Source organism: Muntiacus reevesi, chromosome 5, assembly GCF_963930625.1.
Source record: "Muntiacus reevesi chromosome 5, mMunRee1.1, whole genome shotgun sequence".
Classification (NCBI taxonomy): domain Eukaryota; kingdom Metazoa; phylum Chordata; class Mammalia; order Artiodactyla; family Cervidae; genus Muntiacus; species Muntiacus reevesi.
In genome coordinates this window covers 8,595,799-8,610,608 of record NC_089253.1, presented here as the reverse complement: position 1 = coordinate 8,610,608, position 14,810 = coordinate 8,595,799, and the positions used below count along the sequence as shown (strand labels likewise).

The 14,810-nt window shown below is 38.8% G+C and overlaps 1 protein-coding gene and 1 non-coding gene across 2 annotated transcripts in view; one reads left to right on the top strand and one right to left on the bottom strand.

Moving 5' to 3' along the window:
• Positions 1-14,810, top strand: part of TMEM135 (transmembrane protein 135) — a 256,954-nt gene that overhangs the window by 13,359 nt on the left and 228,785 nt on the right. The window lies entirely within an intron of this gene.
• Positions 11,474-11,545, bottom strand: TRNAY-GUA (transfer RNA tyrosine (anticodon GUA)). The gene has a single exon. It is a non-coding gene; the product is annotated as a tRNA-Tyr (tRNA).

Genomic DNA, 14,810 nt, shown 5'->3' with positions numbered 1-14,810 from the left:
GGGGCTGGAGATTGATGGGCCATGTCTAGGGCCAAGTGTGAGCCAGACCTTTTCCTCTACTGAGTGGTCATTATTGCCCTGTTTGGGATGTGGTTGGGTCTGAAGGTGCTAGAGCGGAAACTCTGATGGTTGGGTCCGAGCTGGTTCCGTTCCCTCTTAAGTGTGCATTCTCCCCGCTCCTGGAAAGGAGCAGCTTCATCCCACAGGGGAAGCAGCACTAGAGCAAGAGATGTTGGAGCAGGCCGTGGGTGTGGCCCAAGAATGTGGGGCCCTCTTGAGAAACTGGCCAGAGCCCTGGGAAGTCTCAGTTTGCTTCCTCTGCCTTGTTCCCAAGAGTTCAAGTAGAACTCCACTTGTTCTTGAGTGGAGTCTCAATTTCTTTGAGCTCTCTTGTGAATACTACTGGTTTTCAAATCACCTGAGGGGACTTGTCTTCCTGGTGTTGGACCCCAGGGGTAGGGTATCAAATATGTGGTTTGAATCCTTCATGCCCCAGGGAGACTCTCCCAGCCCAGGATATCTCTCTCATCTTCTGTGTCCCATCCTCGGACTACAGGTACTGACCTGGTCACTTCTCCTCCCTTCTTTTCTGACTCTGTGTGGATCTTTACAGCCTTTTTGTAGGAGAGTCTTTCTGCCAGTCATGTTTGTTTTCGGTGAGAGTTGTTCTTCATGTAGTTGTATTTTTGATGTGTTCATGGGGGGAGGTGAGCTCAAGTATCCTTCTCTGCCATTGTGATCTCCTCCTCTTTTGGGGTGATGGTTGCTGGAGGAGACAGTGCCTCTTGGGTGCTAGTGATATTGTGGTTTGTCATAAGCATCCTTGTTCACTGTTGGGCTGCACCCTGGAGGCAGGCAGTCCCTGTGGCTGCCCAGCTTTAGGACCAAGGGGAGAGCCCAGAGTCAGCACAGAGACATCAGTGATTTAATGGATGGGGGGGATCTTATATGTCTGAAGCAAGGTCCTGGAGCGACAGCCCTCCACATGCTATGGATGGTGGGCAGGACATGCCAGCAGCCCCCACTCCCAGGGGGAGGTGACGTTACCAGTTATAGGGGAGAGTGGCATCTGATTGGCACATAGGTTACCAGGGAAGCTAGCAGGGGGCATCCCGCTCACTGTCCCTTTGATAAGCTATCATTTTGGAGGTATTCTAGTTCTAATATTTAGACTAGCTGTGTGCCTAGGGGTACAAGTGTGTAGGCGTGTGAGTAGGATGTAGGTGAAGCAGGCACTGGTCCATTAGGGGATATACCAAGAACAAAAGAATGACCATCTTGGGTGGCCTGCTCACACATTGGCTGACCTTGAGAGACGAACGGAAACTTCCAGTTTTTAATAAGCTGATTGTCTGTATGTGATGTATGTGATGAGGCAGCATGGTGTAGTGCACTGGATCTGAATTTTTGTTTTGCTCTGCAACCTATAGTTTGACTTCCAGTTTCCTTATATAAGTAGGTGATAACACTGTCTTAACTACTCATGACATCCTTTGGTAATCATATGAGATAGTACATGTGTGAAAGCTTTGAAAACTGCAAAAAGACATGTAAATATTGGTCTGTGATACTAGGCTCCTTGTCTTTTTGTTTTAGAATTTAAATTTGGCCTTTGTAGCTTAAAAATAGTTTTAACCTTAAAAATAAAAGTGTTGGAAGCAGTTTAAGTTCGGTGTATTTGTTAGAGTTCTTTAGGGACACAGAACCTGAAGGGGAGTGTGTGTGAGTATGTGAAAGTGTATGTGTTATGTATGAGAGTGTGTGTGGTGTGCACACACACACGCAGTGTATCTGTATATAGACAGACAGACAGACTGAGTAACTTCTTATAAGGCATTGGCTCAACCATTATAGAGGCTGAGGAATTCCAAGATCCACAATTGGCAAGCTGTAGTTCCTTCTAGTCCCTGTCCTAACACCTGGTAACAAGGAAAGCCAGTAGTGTCAGCTCCAGTTTACGGCCATCTCTGGGTGTGAGGTGGGGAAAGATTAATGCCCCCGCCTGGGGGCATACAGGCCAGAGGCAGTCCCTCTTACTCAGCTGTTTTGTCCTGTTCAGAGCTTCAGTTCATTAGATGGGGCCCACCCACATTGTGGCTTCTCTTGTAGCTCAGTCAGTAAAGAATCTGCCTGCAGTGCAGGAGACCGGGGTTTGATCCCTGGGTTGGGAAGATCCCTTGGAGAAGGAAATAGCATCCCACTCCACTATCCTTGCCTGGAAAATCTCATGGACAGAGGAGTCTGTTGGGCTGCAGTCTATGGGGTAGCAGAGTAGGGCACGACTGAGCGATGAACACTTACTTACTTAATTTGCTTTACTCAGTATACTGAAAACGTTAATTTCTTTTAGAAACACCTTCACGGTCACACCCAGAATGTGTGGCGACCTTGTGGCCTAGTTGAGTTGACACAGATTTAACCAGCACATACAGCATAAAGTTCTAAGTGACAACAGAGTAATTCAACTTCCTTATTATGCTAAGTATTTTTATAAATGAGATCTTATTCTTCTAGAAGAGTTTTGAAATTTGTTGGAGAAAAAATAGGGGAAGTCTTCTGACCTGAGATGAATGTTCTACTTCAGTTCTGTTCGTTGAAGTTCTGTTTTTATTTTGAATCAGTTTGTCCTATAAAAATGTAGTTTAGTTTTGAGTCTCATGAGGACCACTCAGCTTTTTCTATAGTTGCTGTAATTGTCATTCATTTTCTCCAAACATCTGAAATTACTAGAGAGAGAAATGTCTTCAGAACACTTCATAGAACAGATAATCTTGTTGTTGTTCAATCACTAAGTCACATGCGACTGTTTGCAGTCCCATGGACCGCAGCGTGCCGGGCTTCCCTGTCCTTCACTATCTCCTGGAGTTTGCTCAGTTTCATGTCCTTTGAGTCAGTGATGCTATCTAACCATCTCCACCAGGCTCCTCTGTCCATGGAATTTTCCAGGAAAGAATACTGGAGTGAGTAGTCATTCCCTTCTCCAGGGGATCTTCCTGAGTCTCCTGCATCGCAGGCGGATTCTTTACTGTCTGAGTCACCATGGAAGCCCAGAAAAGACCTGCACAGCACAAAAGTGAACTGGGATTAGAGCAGGGAGCCGTTGTGTAGAGTGAAGGAAACTGATGCTTTTTCAAGTGCCTTCTGTGTGCTAATTATTCTGCTGAATACTTAGGTTTATTATTTCATTGATTTAAAATGTACTGAGATCTTGGAAGAAGGAAAGCAGACTAAACAGGTGCATGGCTAGTTGGTTCCACTTTCCTTGACTTAGTCTTGTGAACATAGTGTTTCATTTCATTTTCATTTCTTTCATCTTTGACTTTTAGCTCTTGTATACTGGGAATGTAATTTCTAGTCCTGGACTCATCATGCTACCTTAGTTATAGAACTGGCATATGTATATACCAAATTAATGACCTTTTTATTAGAATATATATATATGTTGTGTTTTCACTACATATTTTAGCATTTCTTCTTTCAGGATGGGTAGCCTCAATTCCTGTAGGGGCTGTTGTTGTTGGGTTTCTGCTTTTTTTGGTAGCGCTCACTATGTGTGATTCTCCCCCTCATTTAGGATGTGAAACTTCACCATCAGGTGTGGTGCTTAAGAGCATAGACCCTGGAGCCACTTACCTGTGTGCAGTCCCTGCCCTCCTCCTTATTCACTGTGTGACTTTGGGCAACATAATCTCTTTGTGCCCACGTTTTCTTATCTCTAAAGTGGAATACTGATCATTCCATCTCATAGATTGTTAATAAGCACTGAGTTAACATTTGTACAGTGTTTAACAATGCCTGGCATGTAGAAAGTGTTACAAGTATTTGTTAAATAAAGTAGATATTCTGTTAATATTTTAAAAATGTAAATTCATTATGCTGTTTTCTCCCCTCCTTTTTTTTTAAACATATTAGATTTATTCTTAAAATTTTTAGTTAATATTAAAATCTTAAAAAATTGTTCGTGTTCATTTGTAAGATGAAATTAGGTTTCAGACCCAGGTCACAGTAATCAAGTATTTCACCTATATGACTGATAAGATATTTAGAAGTCTTATTGGATACTCAGGACTAGTTTTAACTTTTTCAGGCAGTCCTATTATGTGTACTATGTGTAGGATGTCTGATATATTTGACCCTTTGTCAAAAAATGCCTCAGTCCTGAAGGGAACCCTCCTGCACTATTGGTGGGAATGTAAATTGGTTTAGCCACTGTGAAGAACAGTATGGAGGTTCCTTAAAAAACTAAAAATAGAGCTACCATATGACCCTGCTATATACTGGAGACAAACATAGTCTGAAAGAATACATCCACCCCAGTGTTCACTGCAGCTGTGTTTACAATAGTCAAGACATGGAAGCAGCCTAAATGTCCACTGACAGAGGGATAAACAAGTGTGGTACATGTATACAATGAAATATCACTCAGTCATTAAAAAGAGTGAAAGAGCACCACTTGCAGCAACGTGGATGGGCCTAGAGATCGTCATGCTGAGTGAAGTGAGTCAGACAGAGGGAGAAATGGCACATGACGTCCCTTATATGTAGAGTCTAAAAAGAAGCAATGCAAATGACCGTATTTGTGAAACAGAAACAGACTCACAGGCTAGAGAGCAAACTTACGGTTGCCAGTGGGGGAAGAATGGGGGCAAGAGATAGGAGTTTGGGATCGGCATGTACACACTGCTATATTTAGAATGGATACACAACAAGGACCTACTGTATAGTACAAGGAACTCTGGCCAGTGGCACATGGCAGCCTGGATGGGAGGGGAGTTTGGAGGAGAATGGATACATGTCTATGTGTGGCTGAGTCCCTTTGCTGTCCACCTGAAGCTATCACAACACTGTTAGTCAGCTATACTCAAATATAAAATAAAAAGTTAAAAAAAAACTGTGCCTGAATCCTTATATTATGCTGTTTTCTTTCAAACATTGTTTCCAGTAAGAGGTGACTTTGCTTCTAGGAGACACTTGGCGCTGCATGGAGACATTTTTGGTTGTCACAGCTCAGGCTGCACCCCTGGCATTTATAAGTAGAAGCTAGGGATGCTGCTAAACATCCTGTAACACGCTGGACAACCCTCCAAAGCAGCAGATTATCGGACCCAAAATGTAGTTAGTGTCGAAGTTGAGAGACTCTGCTTTAAAGAGATCATTATTTGCTGGTGATTAAGTAAATAAAAGACTTGTTCTTTAGAAGGAAAGCTATGACAAATGCAGAAAGCATTTTAAAAAGCAAAGACATCATTTTGCTGACAAAGGTCCTTCTAATCAATGCTGTGGTTTTTCCAGTAGTCATATACAGATGTGAGAGTTGGACCATGAAGAAGTCTGAGTGCTGACGAATTGATGCTTTCAAACTGTGATACTAGAGAAGACTCTTGAGAGCTCCTTGGACAGCAAGGAGATCAAACCAGTCAATCCTTAAGGAAATCAACTCATTGCATATTCATTGGAAGGACTGATGCTGAAGCTCCAATACTTTGGCCACCTGATACGAAGAGCCGACTCACTGGGAAAGACCCTGATGCTGGGAAAGATTGAAGGCAAAAAGGGGAAGACAGCGGCAAAGGATAAGATGGTTAGATAGCGTCATTGACTCAATGGACACGAGCCACATCCGAGAGATAGTGAAGGATAGTGAAGCCTAGCATGCTGCAATCCATGGGGTTACAAAGAATTGAATATGACAGCGACTGAACATCAACAGAACAAATAAATAAAACATAAAATCAACTCCTACTGCAGACTTTATTTTTCACAAAACTTGATTTATTAGACTCTCCAGAAATAGTCATCTGAGAGTTAATGATCAAGCTCTTTGGCTAACAAAGACTACTAAATTAAAGTTTGGTACAATAAGGCTAAGATCAAGGGGTCAGCTCCTTATGAGGGCCAGTTAACTGTGTTCTGTTCCATAGCCATGCAATCCTAATACTAGTCAACCATTTGTATGGCAAATATGTGGCATTAATCACAGGGCGAAACAGATAAGATGGAATAAGATGAAATGTATATAGGCCTGATAGATGTCTAATTGTGATATTTTTGTAAAAGGGAACTCCTAAATTGGGAGCCTGTCAGAACTTTGCATCAGTCTTCAGTCTGTAGCCTTTGTGATAGTCAAGTCAGTCTCCATACTTTCCTTTCATGGGAACTATGCTTAATGCTGTCTCAGTCTTTTGACTTACGTCTGGAATGTTCATATTCACCTATGTTTTCTTCCATATGCTTTATTGTTTATACTTTGCACATGTAAGTCTGTGATCCATCTCAAACTAAGTTTTGTGTATAGTGTGAAGAAGTTGTTAACAAAAAAGGTAACTTTTTTTGTTCTATACAGATATCCAGTTACTTGCTTTAGTCGCTAAGTCATGTCCGACTCTTGTGACCCTGTGGACTTCCAGGCTCCTCTGTCCAGGGGATTCTTCAGGCAAGAATACTGAAGTGGGTTGCCATTTCCTTCTCCAAGTTCCTTAAGTATAATTTATTAAGAAAAGAAAAAAAGATATAATTTAAAAGTGAGAAAAGAGAACTCTGTGTCATGTTGATACACATGCATACTTCAGAGATACTGCAGGTTCCGTTTCAGATTACTGTGAATGTCACAACAAAGTGAACATTTCAGTGGTACCTGAAATGTACCTTCTTAGCATATTTTCAGTATTCAGTACAGTGTTATTAACTGTAGTCATTATGCTTGATCTTTTACTAGATTTATTCATCCTACATAACTGTAACTTTGTATCCTTTGCTCAGCATCTCTTTGTGTCCCCCACCCCCTCAGCCACTAGCAACCGTCATCTCCTCTGCTTCTGTGGGTTTTTAGTTGCCACATATGACTGAGATAATGCAGTATTTGTCCTTCTGTGCGTGGTTTATTTCACTTGGGATAATTTCCCCCAGGTTTATCCAAGTTGTCCCAAATGACAGGATTTCCTTCTTTTTTAAGGTTGAATAATCCATTGTGTGTGTGTGTGTGTGTTTGTGTATGTGTATGTATACCACAAGGATTCCCTGTTTTCCACACCCTCATCAACATATGACTTTCTGTCTTTTTGATAATAGCCATTATAACAGCTGTATGGTGATAGCTCATTGTTTTGATTTGCATTTCCATGATGTAATTAAGTCATGTTGAACATCTTTTCATGCTCCTGTTGGCCATTTGTATGTCTTCTTTTGAGAAATGTGTGTTCAGGCCCTTTACTCATTTTTAAAATGGTTATTGTTTTCTTGCTATTGAGTTGCTTGAGTTTCTTCTGTATTTTGGACATTAATCTCTTATGAAATTTTGCAAATGGTTTTCAAATATTTTTTTCTGTTTTGTAGGTTGTTTCTTCACTCTGTTAATAACTTTTTTAGTTTATGCAGCAGCTTTTTAGTTTGATGTAATTTCATCTGTCTGTTTATGCCATTTGTTGCTGTGCTTTTATAATTATATCCAAAAAAGTATTGTTCAAACAAATGCCAAGAAGTTTTTTATCTCTGTTTTCTTCTAGTAGTTTAGTTTCAGGTCTTACATTGAAGAATTTAATGATTCTGAATTGTTTTGTGTGTATTGAACAAGGCAAGGGTTCAGCGCCCTTCTTCAACATGTGGATAAACAAGACCATTCATTGAAGGGACTCCTTTCCCTGTTGTGTGTTCTTGGAACCTTTGATGAAAATCCTTTGACCATAAATGCATGATTTTATTTCTGGGCTCTATTCTGTTCCTTTGGTCTGCATGTCTGTTTTTATGCCAGTACTCTGCTATTTTTATTACAGTGGCTTTGTAGTGTATTCTGAAGTCCAGTATAAGTGCATTGTGTCCAGCTCTGTTCTTTCTCAAGATTGCTTTGACTATTCACATTTTTATGTATGTGATTCCATGTGAATTTTAGGATTTTTTTTTTCTGTTTCTGTGAAAAATGCCTTTGGGATTTTGATATGGATTGCATTGAACCTATAGATGGCATTGAGTAGTATGGACATTTTAACAATATTAAGTCTTCCAATCCATGAATATGGACTGTCTTTCCATTTATTTAGACTGATGGCTCAGATGGTAAAGAATCTGCCTGCAATGCAGGAGACTTAGGTTCGATACCTGGGTTGAGACGATCCCCTGGAGAAGGTATTGGAAACCCATTCCAGTATTCTTGCCTGATGAATCCCATGGACAGAGAAGTGTGGCGGGCTACAGTCCTAAAGGTTGCAAGGAGTCAAACATGACTAAGTGACTTTCACTTCACTTCCATTTATTTGCATCTTCTTCAGTTTCTTTCATTACGGTTTTAAAGTTTTCAGTGTACATATCTTTCACTTACTTGGTTTACTTTATTCCAAAGTATTTTATTGATGATATAATTGTAAATGAGGTTGTTTTCTTAGTATCTTTTTCAGATTGTTGTAAATGTTTAGAAATGTAACTGATTTTTGTATGTTGATTTTTGTATCCCACAGCTCTACTGAATTCATTTATTAGTTTTGATGTTTTTTTCTCTTTTTTTGGTAGAAGTTTCAAGGTTTCTGCACACAGAGACAATTTTACTTCTGCTTTTCTGATTCGGATACCTTTTATTTCTTTTTCTTGACTTGATACTCTGGTTAAGACTTCCTGTACTAAGTTTAATAGAAATAGTGAGAGTGGGCATCTTTGCGTTGTTTCTGGTCTTAGGGGAAAAGCTTTCATTTATTCACTTTTGAGTTTGATGTTAGCTGTGGTCTTATCATATATGACCTTTTATTATGATGAAGTTTATTGATGTTTATATCTTGAAAGGATATTGAGTTTTGTCAAATACTTTATCTCCATCTACTGAGATGATCCTGATTTTTAACCATCATTTTGTTAATGTATTACCTATTGATTTGTGTATGTTGAACCATTCTTACACCCTAGAGGTAAGTCATTCCTGAGCATGATATACGTACTGTTGAATTTGGATTGCCAGTATTTTGTTGAGAATTTTAATCTGTCTTCATCAAGGATATTGACCTTAAGTTTTCTTTTCTTTAGTGTCCTTATCAGGCTTTGCTATGATGATAATGCTGTCCTCATAAAGTGAGTTTTAAAGTTTTATGTTCTTTTCAAGTTTTTGGAAAAGTTTGAGTAGGATTTGCTTCTTTCAATGTGTGGAAGAATTAATTGATGAAGCCTTATGTTTTGGGATTGTGAGGTTTTTGAGTATTGATTCAATCTCCTTATTAGTTATTGGTCTGTTCAAATTTTCTGTTTCTTCATGATTCAATATTGGTAGGTTGCATGTTTCATTTCTTTTGGATTATCCAATTTCTTGCTGTATAATTGTTCATAGTAGTCTCTTTGTAGTAGTAGTTTCCATGATCCTTTGTATTTCTCTGATGTCAGTTGTAATGTCCTCTCTTTCATTTTTAATTTTATTTATTAATATCTTGTTTAAAAAGTAAGTCTTGCTAAAGTTTTTTCAATTTTATCTTTTCAGAACGACTCTTTGTTTCATTGATGTTTTGTGTTATCTTCTAGTCTCTGTTTCATTTATTTCTGCTCTGACTTTTATTATCTTCTTCCTTCTGCTAACTTTTGATTTAGTTAGTTCTGCTTCTATTTTCTTGAGGTATGAAGTTAGGTTGTTTATTTGAGATCTTTTTTTTTTTCCCCTAAAGGTAGGCATTTATTGTTGTAGACTTCCTTCTTAGAACTGCTTTGCTGTATCCCAAATGTTTTGATATATTGTTTCCTTTTTCATTTTTCTCAAGGTAGTTTTTGATTTCCCTTTTTATTTTCTTTGAATTATTGTTTTCTTTATGAGTGTACTGTTTAATTCCTACATTTCCACATTTCTACATTGAAGTCCCCTATTATTATTATGTTGCTATTTATTTCTCCCTTCAATTCTGTTAACATTTCCTAAATTTATATATGTAGGTGCTCTGATTTGGACCCATATAAACTTGCAATTTTTATATCCTTTTGATGAGGTGACCCCTTTATTATTACACAGTGTCCTTCTCTGTCTCTTTTATGATTTTTGCCTTGAAGTCTATTTTGTCTGCTATAAATGTAGTCACCCCTTCTCTATTTTGGTTATCATTTGCATGTAATATCTTTTTTTCCATTCCTTCACTTTTGGCCTTTGTGTATCCTTAGAGCTAATGTGAGTCTCTTGAAGGCAGTGTATATTGTGTCTTGGTTTTTTTTTTTAAATTTTTTAAATTCATTCAGTCACTATATGTCTTTTAGGAGACATAGTTAATTTACATGTAAAGACTCACTGTTGCTATTTTGTTCATTGTTTTTTCACCGTTTTGTAGTTTACTTGTTCCTTTCTTCCTTCCTCTCCTTGTGATTTTATGCCTGCTTTGTGGTGGTATGCTTCCATTCCTTTCATCTTCTCTTTTCTGTATCAATTACAGATTTTTGCTTTGTGGCTACAGTGTGGTTTGTATAAAGCATACTGATAAAAAAACAAAACAATGTATTTATAATAGTCTATTATAAGCTGATGATAACTTCAGTCTTATATAAAAAGTTTACCTGGTTACTCCCACTTTACAATTTTGATGTCACAGTCTTTTTATATTGTTTATCCAGTAATAGATTTTTATAGTTATTTTTAATACTTTATATTTCAACTTTTATTCTGAGTCAGTTGATTTACACAGCACCATGACAGGATATACCATGATATTTAACTATATATTTACTTTTACCAAGGGCTTCCCTTGTGGCTCAGACAGTGAAGCGTCTGCCTACAGTGCGGGAGACCTGGGTTTAATCCCTGGGTTGGGAAGATTCCCTGGAGAAGGCAATGGCAACCCACTCCAGTACTCTTGCCTGGAAAATCCCATGGACGGAGGAGCCCGGTAGGCTACAGTCATGACTGAGTGACTTCACTTCACTTTACTTTTACCAGTGAGTTGTATATTTACAGTGAGTATCTTTTCATTTCAGCTCAAATAACTCCCTTTAGCATTCCTTATAAGGCAGGGTTAGTGGTGACTAACTCACTTAGCTTTTGATTTTTTTGGAAAGTCCTTATCTCTTTTTCCATTTTGAAGGACAGATTTGCAGATAAAGTATTCTTATTTGGTGGTTTTTTTCTTTCACCACTTTGAATACATATCTCCTTTTAAAGATAACCCAATGCATGATGTTCTGGTATTTGGTTCATATGTTCATTAGAAAATATTGTTTTGTAGTCTGTCTTATTGCTGTATGTATTTTGATTTTTTTTTTCCAGGTCATTAGTCTTCAAAGGTTATATCAATATAAATAAACAAATAGAAGTGTATATTTTAATCATAGTGTTTTTATGTACTTTGTTAAGCTAAGTGTTTATATGCATATTTGGAAAATTGATAAGGAATAAAAGTGAAAGAAGTGAAGTTGCTCAGTCATTTCTGACTCTTTGCGACTCCATGGACTGTAGCCTACCAGGTTCCACCGTCCATGGAATTTTCCAGGTAAGAATACTGGAGTGGGTTGCCATTTCCTTCTGCAGGAGATCTTCCCAACCCAGGGATTGAACCTGGGTCTCCTGCGTTACAGGCAGACTCTTTACCATCTGAGCCACCAGGGAAGTCCCGATAAGGAATTTACTACTGTGGAATTACTTTATCAAAGTATATGAACACTGCAGCATTATTTTGCTATAAAATGTGATTTTTTAAAGGTATATTATGGTGTCTGATAATTTTATACACATGTGCCTGTACCCTTATAGTTCCTACATGGCTAGTACAGTTACTGTTATGTTATATGTTATTTGTTTAGATCAGTGCTTCTAAACTTTTTTCATACTGTAGCATGCTGTGATATACACAGTTCAGTTCAATCACTCAGCTGTGTCTGACTCTTTGCAACCCCATGGACTGCAGTGCACCAGGCTTCCCTGTCTATCACCAACTCCCAGAGTTTACTCAAACTCAAGTTCATTGAGTCGGTGATGCCATCCAACCATCTCATCCTCTATTGTCCCCTTCTCTCTCCTCCTTCAATCTTTCCCAGCATCAGGGTCTTTTCTAGTGAGTCAGTTCTTTGCATCAGGTGGCCAAATATTGGAGTTTCAGCTTCAGCGTCAGTCCTTCCAATGAACACTTAGGATGGATTTCCTTTAGGATTGACTGGTTGGATCTCCTTGCAGTTCAAGGGACTCTCAAGAGCCTACTGCAACACCAGGTTCAAAAGCATCAATTCTTCAGCGCTCAGCTTTCTTTATAGTCCAACTCACATTCATACACGACTACTGGAAAAACCATAGATGGACCTTTGTCGGCAAAGTAATGTCTCTGCTTTTTAATATGCTATCTAGGTTGGTCATAACCTTTCTTCCATGGAGCAAGCGTCCTCCAATTTCTTGGCTGCAGTCACCATCTGCAGTGTTTTGGAGCCCCCCAAAATAAAGTCTGTCACTGTTTCCCCATCTAGTAAATGATAATAATTGTGTGGCATACTAGGGAAAACTGAGATGGTTATTACGTTGCTCTGTTACCTGAGTCCTGGCTTGGCTACCCAGACTGATGAGAGGATCAGTATTTTGGCCACATGAAAATCCTGGTTGAAAGCTCTGGGTTACAGCACAATGTTGATACGGTCTTAGATTGTTTCCTCTGGTATTGTGTCAGATTTTTCCTTTTTTCACAATGTACTGTTAGTTTGATCTGCCAGTGTTGAAAATATGTACAATTTATCTACCTTACTGCTGATGGACACTTAGGTATTTTGTGGTATTTTTTTTATGTTATGAATATGACTTTGGTGGACATAAGCAGTTATTTCTCTTGGTTATATTCCTAGAGGTGAAATTGCCAGATCATAGGATAAGAGTTCACTTAGTTTCATTAGATAATAATAGTTTTCTGAAGTAAGTATGCAATTTTACATTCCCATCAGCAGTGTGTGAAGCTCCAGTTACTTTATTCCTGACAGTGCTTTGCATTGCCATTTCTCCTTGTTTTAGACATTCTGGTGTGCATGTGTGTAGTGGTATTTCATTGTACAGTTTTCTGATGACTAGTGATGCTGAGCATATTTCATACGCCCATTGGCCATGTGGATGACTGCTTTTTCATAGAAGTTTTAATTTTGAGATCATTGTAGATTCTTATGTCGTTGGAGGGTTTCCCTTGTGTCTCAGCAGATAAAGAACCCACCTGTAATGTGGGAGACCTTAGTCTGATCCCTGGGTTGGGAAGATTTCCCTGGAGAAGGGAAAGGCTACCCACTCCAGTATTCTGGCCTGGAGAATTCTATAGACTGTACAAGGGGAGCCTGGTGGGCTACAGTTTGTGGGGTCGCGAAGAGTCGGACACGACTGAGCAGCTAACTTTCTTTTCAAGTAGTTGGAAGAAATAATAGATTCTCTGTATACTTTTTCTGGTGTTTCCCAGTGGTAGTAGTCTGCAAAATGATAATAAAATAACATAACCTAAATAACTGCCTTGATATAGTCTCTGGTGGCTCAGTGGTAAAGAATCCACCTGCAGTACAGGAGACATGGGTTTGATCCCTGGATCAGGAAGGTCCCCTAGAGGAGGAAATGCAGCCCACTCCAGTATCCTTGCTGGGATAATCCCATGGACAGAGCAGACTGGAGGGCTACCATTCCCAGGGTCGGAAAGAGTCAGACTGACTTGGTGGCTTAACAGCATAGTCACATACAGGACATTTCTATCACCACAAGGACCCCTCCTGGTGCCCCTTCATAGCTAATTCCCTACTTCCTCCCCCTTAGCCACCTCCGCTTAACTCGTGGTCACCGTTGACTTATTCTTCATTTCTATGCATTTGTCATTTCATGTATGTTCTATAAATGGAATTATATGTATGTAGTCTTTGGTGATTGGCTTTTTTCACTTAGCATAATTCTTTGGAAATTCATCAATGTTTGTCATGTATCACGAGCTTGTTTCTTTTTATTGCTGAATGGTAACCCATAGTGTGGATACAACTCAGTTTTTAAACCATTTACCTCTTAAAGGACATAGGAGTTGTTTCCATTTATTGACTGTTAGGAACAAAGCTGCTGTAATTTGGGGTGAACATTTTCATTTTCCTCGGGTGAACATCCGAGACTGCAGTTGCTGAGTCATATGATAGTTGCTTGCTTAGTTTCTAAAGAAACTGTCAAACTGTTTAGAATGCTTCTGCTATTTCACATTCCCTCTGACAATGCACGAGAGATCCAGTTTCTCTGCATTCTTGCCAGCGTTTGGTGTTTTCAGTATTTTTAAACTTAATTATTCTGGCAGTTCTGTGGTGATAGCTTATTGTGGTTTTCCTAAATGACTTAGATGTGCTTATCTTCCACTTGCATATTCTCTTTGATGAATATCTGTTCATATCATTTGTATTTTCTAATTGGGTCATTTGTTTCTTTACTGTTGAATTTTGAGATTTTCTTCTACATTCTAGATACTAGTCCTTCACTAGGTCTGTAGATTACAAGTATCTCCTCCCATTCTAAACCTTGGCCTTTTTTTTTTTTTTTATCTTCTAACAGGTCTTTCACAGAGAAAAAGTTTTAACTTTGAGGTGTAATTTATAGTTTTTCCTTATATGAATTGTGCTTTTGCCTAGACTTAGATCTCTAATATTTTCTCTGATTTTTTTCCTCTCAGAAGTTTTGTAGCTTTATGTTTTACGTTTATGTCTCTGATAGTTTGAATTTTTGTATAAACTGTGAGACTTTGAAGCTAATTTTTTTTTCTTTTGCTTATGGAGCTCTTTTTACTACTGTACCCTTTGCTGAAAAAGCCATTTTTCTCTGTAGAATTGCTTATGTGCCTTGTCAAAAATCAGCTGGATGTATTTATGTGGGTCTGTATCTAGGTTCTCTATTCTGT